Source organism: Neomonachus schauinslandi, chromosome 3, assembly GCF_002201575.2.
Source record: "Neomonachus schauinslandi chromosome 3, ASM220157v2, whole genome shotgun sequence".
In the NCBI taxonomy this organism is placed as follows: Eukaryota; Metazoa; Chordata; class Mammalia; order Carnivora; family Phocidae; genus Neomonachus; species Neomonachus schauinslandi.
The window spans coordinates 79,234,788-79,245,550 of NC_058405.1; positions in this window are offsets into that span (position 1 = coordinate 79,234,788).

Here is a 10,763-nt window from a genome sequence, read left to right on the forward strand (position 1 = left end):
TTTGGGCGATATGGACATTTTAACAATGTTAGTTTTTCCAATCCATGAACATGAAATATCTTTCCATTTATCTGTGTCTTCCTAAATTTCTTTCATCAATGTCTTAAAGTTTTCAGTGTACAGGTTTTTCACCTCCCTGGTTAAGTTTATTCCTAGGTATTTTATTCTTTTTGATGCAATTAAAATGGAATTGTTCTCTTAATTTCTCTTTCTGGTAGTTTGTTATTACTGTACAGAAGCCCAACTGGTTTCTGTATATCTTGCAACTTTACTGAATTCATTTATTAGTTCTAAAATTTTTTTTGGTAGAATCATTAGGGTTTTCTATATATAGTATCAAGTCATCTGCAAAGAGTGACAGGTTTACTTCTTCCTTTCCAATTTGGATGCCTTCTTTTTTTCTTTTCCTTGCCTAATTGCCCTGGCTTGGACTTCCAATACTATGTTGAATAAAAGCAACAAGAGTGGGCATCTTTGTCTTGTTCCTGATCTGAAGAGAAAAAAACTTTAAGCTTTTCACCATGAGTATAATGTTATCTGTGGGCTTGTCACATATGGCCTTTATAATGTTAAAGTACTTTCCTACTATACCCACTTTGTTGAGAGTTTTTATCATAAATTGCTGACAAATTTTGTAAAATGCTTTTTCTGCATCTAGTGAGATGATCATATGATTTTATGCTTCATTTTGTTATGTTATGTGGAATGTTGATTGATTTGGTTGATTGAATCATCTTTGCATCTCTGGAATAAATTCCACCTGATCATGTTGTGTGATCCTTTAAATGTATTGTTGAATATAGTTTGCTAATATTGTTGAGGATTCTCCCAAGTTCAATGAGCATCTTTAGGACCATTATTTGAACTCTTTATCAAGTAAATTAGTTATCTCTTTTTCATTAATTCTTTTTTTTTTTTCTGACGTTTTATTTTGTTCTTCCTTTGGGACATATTTCTGTGTTTCCTCATTTTGCTTGAGTTTCTGCATTGGTTTCTATGAATTAGTTGAAACAACCACCTCTTTCAATCTTGAAAGGTTGGCTTTGTGTAGGAACTGAACCTTATTGTTTGACCCTGCCCAGTTTGATCTTGGTTGTCTCTCAAACCTTCGTGATTGTCCAAGAAGTCTATTATATTTTTAACAGCCCAATACTTAAGGGTTTGCCAAGATCAGTCAGTGTCCCCAAGGTGGTGGAGGATCCCAGTCAACATGTAGATTCAGGCTGATTGGAAACCAGATGCTCAGGCAGCAGCTTTTAAAGAATACAAGTATATACAGTTCTGTGGGACTGCACGCACAAGCCTGGCTGGCTTTCAGAGCCAGATGATCTGGGGCTGTCTCCTGGTGGCAGTTGCAGAAATTGGGACTCTGGATGAATGCACCAGCTCTTTTCTGGGAGATATCAGTGAGCTGCAGTGAGACAGAGGGAGAGTGCAATGATGATGCCCCCCGGCCTATGTTCCCTCTGAGCGCCTCTAGATGTACACCAAACCTGAAACCTGCCCCTAAGTTCGAGTCCCCATGACTAGCAAGTAGTTTCTTTTTTACAGAAAGCCTGGGGTTATGCTTCAGTCTGCTGTCTATGCAGCGCCCTGGGGCAAGGCTGCCAAGCATCGTGTCTCTGATTGTTACAGACCCATGGGACCCGGGAAAGGAAAGCCCCCTGGTCACCAGAGCCAGGCAATCAAGGTGTGTCCCTGGGACAGCAGCCCCAGAAACTAGGGCACCAGATATAAAAACTGGGCCACTGGCCATGTATGTAGGAGAGATTCCCTGTGAGAGATACTGGGCCACGGCAGAGGGATAACGTGAAGAAAGTGCCCACTGTCTCGGGTCTCAAGAAATGTTACAGACAGCCCTTAAATGTGTGTTTAATTAGAAGCCTACCCCTCAGCTAGTAGGCCACTTTCACAGAAAGACTGAGCTTTCTCTTCCTGGGTCTGTTGTTTCTCGCTGTGCCCTGGGGGTGGTAGCTGTTTAAAATCTCTTTCTCCATCGGTTAAAGTCCTGTGAAACCTGAAAGTATAAGCCCACCAGAGCCTGGTGATACAGAGCTTCCCCCGGCAGCAGTCATAAAAGTCCTGGCACCAGGCAATGGTACAGGCTCTTTCTGGAATGCCAGTGAGCTGAAGAGAGGAGGAGAGGCGGAGGGAGAGTGCAAAGATTGTGTCCACTGGCCTCTCCTCCCTGAGAGCCCCTTTGTAGGACCCTGTAAGTGTGCCAAACCAAAAGCTTGCCCCACAGGCCAAAGCTCCTGGACAAGCAAACAGGCCTCTTTCTCAGACAGCCTGGTGTGTTTCTGCTGTTATCTGTGAAGTGCCATGAACTGTCTCCCTAATTGCTACGGTCCTGTGGGACCCAAGAACACAAGCCCCACTTGGCCTCCAGAACCAGGCAATCAGGGGGTGTCCCCTGGGTGGCAGGTATTAAAACTAGGTCACCACCTGTAAAGACAAGGGCCCCAGACATGTGTAGAAGTTCCGCTCTGGGAGATGCTGGTGGTCTGGAGTGTGGCAAGGGAGAGTGTGAGGATGGCACCTACTGAGAAAAGGGGGAAAAAAGGAAAAGAAAAACAAAAAAGAGGAAAAAGAAAGTAAAGGTGCCTGCCAGCATTCACAAAGCAGAGGGAGGATGTACAAGACGGTGCCCGCCAGCCTCCAGCCCTGGAGAGTATCCCAACAGGCCCCTGTGCCTTAGATCGATGTTTTACAAGTAAATAAGTCTCTTCCACATAGAGTCTGGGCACTTTTCAAAGGGCTGCTTTTGTGCTGGGCCCAGGGACCGGTGAGTCTGCCGGTGGGCCTTTTAAGAGCTGCAGCTCAGTTCCCACAGCACCGTGGATCTCATGGGGAAAGGCCCCGTTTGTCTTCAAGGCCAGATATTTTGGGGATTCATCTCTGAGGTGCTGGTTTTATTTTATTTATTTTTATTTTATTTTATTTATTTTATTTATTTACTTCTTCCAAATTTCTATTTAAATTCAAGTTAGTTAACACATAGTGTAATATCGGTTTCAGGAGTAGAATTTAGTGATTCATCATTTACATATAACACCCAGGGCTCGTTACAAGTTCCCTACTTAATGTCCATCACCTATCTAGCCCATCCCGCCTCTTCCCCTCCATCAACCCTTAGTTTGTTCTCTATAGTTAAGAGTCTCTTACTGGGGCACCTGGGTGGCTCAGTCGTTAAGCGTCTGCCTTCGGCTCAGGCCATGATCCCAGGGTGCTGGGATTGAGCACATCAGGCTCCCTGCTGTGCAGGGAGCCTGCTTCACCCTCTCTCCCTCTCGCTGTGTCTCTGTCAAATAAATGAATAAAACTTTAAAAAATTTTTTTAAAAAAGAGTCTCTTACTATTTTTGCCTCCTTCTCTGTTTTTATCTTATTTTTCTTTCCCTTTCCCTATGCTCATCTGTTTTGTTTTTTAAATTCCAGATATGAGTGAAATCATATGGTATTTGTCTTTGTCTGACTGACTCATTTCACCTAGCATAATACACTCCAGCTCCATCCACTTCATTGTAAATGACAAGATTTCATGCTATTTAAGATGAAATTTAAACTAATTAAAAAGAAATAAAAATAAAAATTCAGTTCCTTAGTCTCACTAGCCACACTTCAAGTGTTCCATCGCCAGCATGGCTGGTGATCTTTTTCATTGCAAATGTGTCTCTATCCGCAATGACTTTGACTCTGAAGCCCCAACAAAGAAAATCAAGGGTCACTCAGGGTGAAGATCTTAATTGTCCTGTTTGTTTAAGGCTACATGCTTGTTGACTTAACCTCTCATCTTCTATCTTGGCATGATTTTCAAATTGAGGAGCTACATTACCCAGTCTCTTGTTCTTTCTCCTACCACCTCAGAATCCTGAGGCTAGACAAAGATAAAATCCGTGAGTGACATCTTCTCTGAGTGAATTCAGAAATAATTTGGAAAGAAGCCACAGTAATTATAACAGTGATGAAATCTTTAGTTTCTGACAAGTAGCTACTGTCTCTTTGGATGTAGTTGTTTTCAAGCACATGAATTTCCCTAGACAATATTACACTCATCACAACCTCTGTCAAATAGGGTTGTATAGGTTGTGCACTGCACAAGGGAGACACATCTAAGGAAGTGTTATTCCCATTTCAGATATCATAGATTTGGTACTTATAAAAATGATAAAAACAATTTTCCAGAAGATGGCAGTAAAGTATCTTGTTCTAAAAAATATCAATACAGTATGACAATTTTCGGCAGATGGAAATATAAGTGTCTTGAGGAAGAAGTGCTGTTTTAAAATGTGTACAAAGGCACAAATTTGATGATCACTTGCTCTAGGTCCTGTATAAAATCAAATCTCTATTACTAGTGAAAGTGAATCCATGCAGTTTAATAGGTAAAGAAAAGGAAAAAGAATTATCAATGATATATATTGAAATTCTAACTTCCAAAATGCTCTTTGTTAAAATAGTACTATCAATATATTATATGAGATATATAGTATAAATAATATAGTGTAACTCAAGCTTCCCTGGGCCTCATGGGAGTATAGGTACAAATGTGAGTGATATAAACAGAGCGGAATCCTTCAGTTTTAGGAACACCTTTCTGTTTCCCCAAAAGTTTCCCCAACACATACAAACTGTCCTCTATCTTTGGTTCCCCCAAAAGAAAATATCTCAAAACTGATGTTGAGGAGGAAAAGTTTGTACAGAAAAAAAATTCCCGATTCAGTTTGTGGCATGTTTAAATCATTTTGTTGTCATTCAGAAATATGGTCTTTCCGGTAACTGAGTGATGATCATGAAAACCCTATTTCTTGTGGAGCAGTTTTATTACAGTAACATTTCATTATGTTTCATTCACCTTGGAACTTATCTTCCTTCCTTTCTTCTCTTATGTCTCTCTCTCCTTTCTTCTTTTTAAGCAAAATAAATATAGGCAAGGAATGGGTGAGAAAACATTTTGTAAAGTGCTATATCAACGTGTGGGGTTACTTGTGATCTTTTAAAGGAGGTCAAGAAGTGGAATGAAGGATAAGGACATGTAATCAAGGGTGTGTCCACAGGGGCCAGGTAGAGATGTAGGCAATAGTCTGTGTGCACATTCGTTTTATGAAATAGTTTGCTATGACGTTGCAATGCTTCTGAACGATCCTGGAGGCTATTCATGAGTTTTTAAATTTCACATCTGAAATTCAAATTTCAAATCTTTTGAGAAACATTGCTTAAGCTTAAAATTCATAGTATTTTCATTGGAAAGAAAAGTTCTGATCCAAGATTTTTGGCCAAGTGGCTTTTATTACTTTGGTTAGCCTCTGGAAGTCTCAGAGCACTCACCTGTGAAAGAGTGAGGCTAGAATCTGCTTTCCATGCTTTGCAAGGAGGTTGGGGGGGGGGGTGGGGCAGGGAGAATGTGTGTGTGGAAGAGCTGTCGTGCAAGGCACGTGTCTGGCACAGATCCCAGACAATCTGATACTTGATATCAGATATCAGAGCCCGGTGCAGGGCTCAATCTCAGGACCCTGGGACCATGACCTGAGCCGAAGGCAGACTAAATGGCTGAGCCACCCAGAGCCAAATAACTGAGCCAAATAACTACCCAACACTTACTACGGGCCTGACACATTTTAAAATAACCACGTTGAGAGGGAACTGTGACTATGCCCATTTTACTGCTGAAGATACTGAATTTTGAGGAATTAATGAACTTGTCCAAGATCATACAACCAGTAAAAGAAGAATTTGCCATTGAAACGCTGGCAGTCTGACCCCAGGGCCCACATTTTTAACCACTGTCCTACTTTGTCTTTCTGATACTGACATGTATACTATTACCTACGTAGTGTTGAGATAGATTCCCAGGGCCCAGACGGAGCTGCTTCAAGAGGGAGCTGTGCTAGCAAACTGAAATTTGGATAACTTTTGTGTCCCTATAAATGCTTGGCTGGACCAGAAATGCAGTCTCTCCACTCAGCCAATCCCCAAATGCCAAGCCAACTCTGGGCCTTCTCACCCCAAACAAGGCTGACTTTGTGATCCCAGACAATCTGATACTTGATATTTGCCTTTTCTTTTTTCTTTGTTCTTTATCCTTTAAACCTTCTTGTCTTCCGCCCCGTTTTTCAGTTCTCTGAAGGGAGTCTGTTCTCTTGATGAAATGTTAAGTAAAGTTTGTTTGTATCTCCTGTCTTCTGTAATCATTGTTTAACAGTGGCAAAATGTTAAATTGGGGATTACAGCCAATACTTTAAGACGACATATGTTAGATGTCAAAATGAATTGCCGGCCCAAAGTGCATTTTTTCCAAAGTAGGTTGTTGAGCGTGTTTCAAAAATTGTAAACCCCTTACCAGCATTGGGGTCCGGGGTGGACAGTTGGGATAGAAAGGAGATGTGTGCAGAGATCTGCGGCGGGGCGAGGCTGTTGCCATGGTCTTCTACACCCTCAAGGGGGCTGGGCGGTGCTCAGGCCTTTACCTCACGCCTGGGGACAGAGACGCAGACGGACTCCTCAGAGAATGAAGGTTAGGGAGGTAAGGGACTGGCATTTGACTGCTGCTCGAGGAATCTAAAAAACAGAACAGCTGGGGCGCCTGGGTGGCTCAGTCGTTAAGCGTCTGCCTTCGGCTCGGGTCATGATCCCAGGGTCCTGGGATTGAGCCCCACATCGGGCTCTCTTTTCAGCAGGAAGCCTGCTTCTCCCTCTCCCACTCCCCCTGCTTGTGTCCCCTCTCTCTCGCTGTGTCTGTCAAATAAATAAAAATTTAAAAATCTTTAAAAAAAAAAAAGAACAGAACAGCTGGAGGGTAAGACATGGGTTGATGGAGATTGGTGTTATATTGGGATGAGTCAAAACTCAGAATTTGTTTTTCATGGACACAGATGCAGCCTACATGGAGACGGTGAGCTGTTGGAGCCCTTTGACTCCAAAGTAAGAGAATCGTCTAGAGGCCAATGAGAGGACCAGTGGGACCTCCGTGCTCTCCAACCCTGGAGAGAGAAGTGGGGGCTGCTGGCCAATGGTGGCAGAGGCGAATGGGAAAGAAGGAACCGGCCCGTTCACCTTCAGTGTTCGCCTGTTACTGGTCCCGGCTGGCAGAGGGGAGATTTACCTACCTAATTAGGACTGCTGTATTTGCAACTGAGACTGCCCCTTAGCTTGAATTCCCTGCATGTGTCCAGAAAAGTCGGGGCCTGCTGGAACTTCCTTTAATTAAGGACCAAGGAAAACACCTCTTCCAGTGAGCGAGTTTGCAGGGAGAGCCAGACATAAAAATCTGGGCTCTGATTACATCCCAGGAGCTGTTCTTGCTCAATGGGGACCTCATATGTGCTATACAGAGTTCTTTATATTACCTTAAGCAGTTCGTTTCTATAGGTAACTTTCTTAAATAAATTTATTATTATAAAAAAAGAAACATTTTACAAAGCTTCACATTTCTTTTACAATAACATAGCCCTGCCTAAATTTTATCCTATGTAAACGTTTTTCCCCAATCATTGTTATAATGACATGGCAGACTAAAGTGTTAAAATATTTTGCCCATATGACCTGTCTTTTGTGCTTACCACTCTTATGGTGGCTGCATCACTTCTAAAAGACCGTTATCCAAAACCAGTTTTATTCTCCATGTTGAAGCAGGGATTTGAAAGACGAATTCTTTTTCATTAATTTTTAAAGATTTTATTTGTAAGTAATCTCTACACCCAACATGGGGCTCAAACCTACAACCCCGAGATTAAGAGTCATGTGCGCAACTGACTGAGCCAGTCAGGTGCCTTTATTTTTCATCATTTTGAATTGTATATCTTCTCAACTTCTGCTGGAATACAACTTTCTTTGCTCTTTTTCTGTATCCCATCTTTCCATTCCATATTCTGCTTTGAGGGTTATTGGTTTGTTTTTGCATCCTATGGTGGGGAGGGGATAAAACCAATCTAACACTTTCCATTGAAGTTGGAATCCATGTCCCATATTACATAGCATCATATCAAACTAAAAAAATAAAAGAAAATGGAGAGAATGATGTGTTTTGGAAATAAGCGGAAGAAAGCTTTCAGAAGCATAAAGATACACCTAGTATGTGCTTAGTAAGGAAAACTTGTGCATAGTCCTTAACCTTAAGAAGTTTACAATTTAGCAAAAGACTAAACATTAAGCATTTCTTTCTTTTTTTTTTTTTTTAAGATTTTTATTTATTTTTTGACTGAGAGAGAGAGAGACAGCGAGAGAGGGAACACAAGCAGGAGGAGTGGGAGAGGGAGAAGCAGGCTTCCCTGCTGAGCAAGGAGCCCGGTGCAGGGCTCAATCTCAGGACCCTGGGACCATGACCTGAGCCGAAGGCAGACTAAATGGCTGAGCCACCCAGGCACCCCAACATTATGCATTTCTTAACACAGTGGATTGTACAATAAAAAACAGAGTGAATGAATGACTCAGTGTGTACCATGTAGTGCTTACAGGAAGCTCAGGAGCTCAGAGAAAGGAGCAGTCATCCATCATGGGTTGAAGCAGTCACAATTTCAGAAGGAAGTGGGGTTTGGCTATGTAAAAGAAGAAATTTTGGATAATTTGGATAATTTGGGGGGTCTGTCTTGTTCTGCCTTGTTCACCACTCTAATGTCTAGAACTGAGCTAATATAGTAGCCAGCAGTTACATGTGGCTATTTAATGTGTTAGAATAAACTAAAATTAAATATTAATTTCCTTAGCCACATTAGCCTAGTGGCAATAGCCACGTGTGACTAGTGACTACCATATTGGACAGTACAGATATAGAACATTTCTACCACTGCAGAAAGTTCTGTTGAACAGTGCTGATTCAGAATAGTGACTGGCACATAGGAAATGCTCAATAAATATTTAATGAATGAGGTTAAATAAATGAATGTTGCTGAACTTGCTTCTTAGAGCCTCCTGTTTTCTCATCTTACAGATGAAGACAACAACAATTAAAAGATTGTGAGGATCAAATGAGATAATGAGGCAAAAGTTCTTCATGCTCTAGAATGACACTAATGTGAATTATTATAATTCAAGCTTCCTGGCACCGTGGGTACAAATGGGATTATATAACTAGGAAGGACTCAAATTTCACTGACATCTGCCCTTGCCTACCTAATAATACACACGAGTTCTCTCATGAGGCCCTTCCTGATGTTTATCCCTTGAGGGTGGGAGAGCCACTCACTAGCCACTTCTGCCAGTGAGCAGCTTGACAGTGTTGATAACGGAGACATGGATCTGTCTCCAGGAGTATTCAGATTCAGAATTAAAGAAAAATCTACAGGTCAGACAACAACAACAAATTTGTGAGCTAGAGTCAACGAACATTGAAGTGTTTATGACCCCTAGAAACCCGCAGGGACCCAAAGCAACGCTTGATTATCCAGTCTTCACATAGTCTTGCATCTTCCACACCAACTGGAAGGCATGTTCCTTTCTCCAAGATCTCTCGTTCTCAAGCGTTGCCAGTGGGCACCAAAGCTCAGCTGCAGGTAGGCCTCTGCCCCATGGATTCCTTATAAACATAGTCCCATCGCCTTCTGCCTGCCTACAGCTTCTCCTGCCAAGATTTGGCCAGATTTGGGGGGAGGGGTCATATGTAAAAAGGATGGTCACCAGGTTGAGTCCTTCTTGCCCCCACTCCTACCTCAGGGGCCCTCTCACAAACCTCCATTTTTTTTTTTTTTAGATTTTATTTATTTGACAGAGAGAGACACAGCGAGAGAGGGGAGTGGGAGAGGGAGAAGCAGGCTTCCCACAGAGCAGGGAGCCTGATGCGGGGCTCGATCCCAGGACCCTGGAACCATGACCTGAGCCGAAGGCAGACTCTAATGACTGAGCCACCCAGGCGCCCTCTCACAAACCTCCTTGAAGTCCCCTTTTACCTATGTAAATTATTCACAGAAGTAGGTATTTACAGGCTGCATAGCCCATCAGTTAATCAGACACAGCTGGACCAACTGGCATCTGTAGCAGTTCATCTGACCAGGGCCTCCACTGCTTTGGTTGTGCAATGAAGTGTTTTTAGTCTCTTGGCCAAAGCCCCTATCTTCCCTCACAACCTCTTGGAGGGTACAGTGGATAGCTGTCAACTCATTTCTTTGGATTCTCGGCTTGGGCTTGGATTCTTGACTTGGCTCCATTTGCAGGTGTGCTGGTTGCATGAGCTTAATAACGCTGACCTGTGTATACCTGGCCCTGACTATCCCGAAGTGGGGAGGCAGCCTAGACTCCGGTTCAAGGTCTCCACCTTGTGTACAAGGTCTTAACACTTGGACAGGGCCTTTTCTGTGCCCCACCTCTCCCTGCTTCCTTTAGGCTGGGAGACTGGGGCTGAAAGCAGGCACTTCTTTTTTCTTCAAGCACTTTATAATTAAGGAGGTTTGCAGCTGTCTTTAGCTCAAAGGCAATCCTTAAGATTTGAGGCTTTATCTTCTGGAAGTATCTTAGTTCTCCACCATTGATAGGAGTTTTGGGGTTGTTTCAGGATACAGAAAAGATGATTCAAGAGTTCACTTTTTTCTTACTTAGGCTTCTTAGATTTTGACAGTCATCTTGCTTTTCTTTTAAAAAATACGTCAAAACTTTGAGCAATCACTTTTAAGGGTCCTTTGAATTTACTAAGTTACTTAAATAGTATTTTTTTTTTTTAAGATTTTATTTATTTGAGAGAGAGAGACAGAAAGACAGAGCATTAGCAGGGGGAGGAGCAGAGGGAGAGGAAGAAGCAGACTCCCCGGTGAGCCTGGATTCAGGATGTGATCGTCG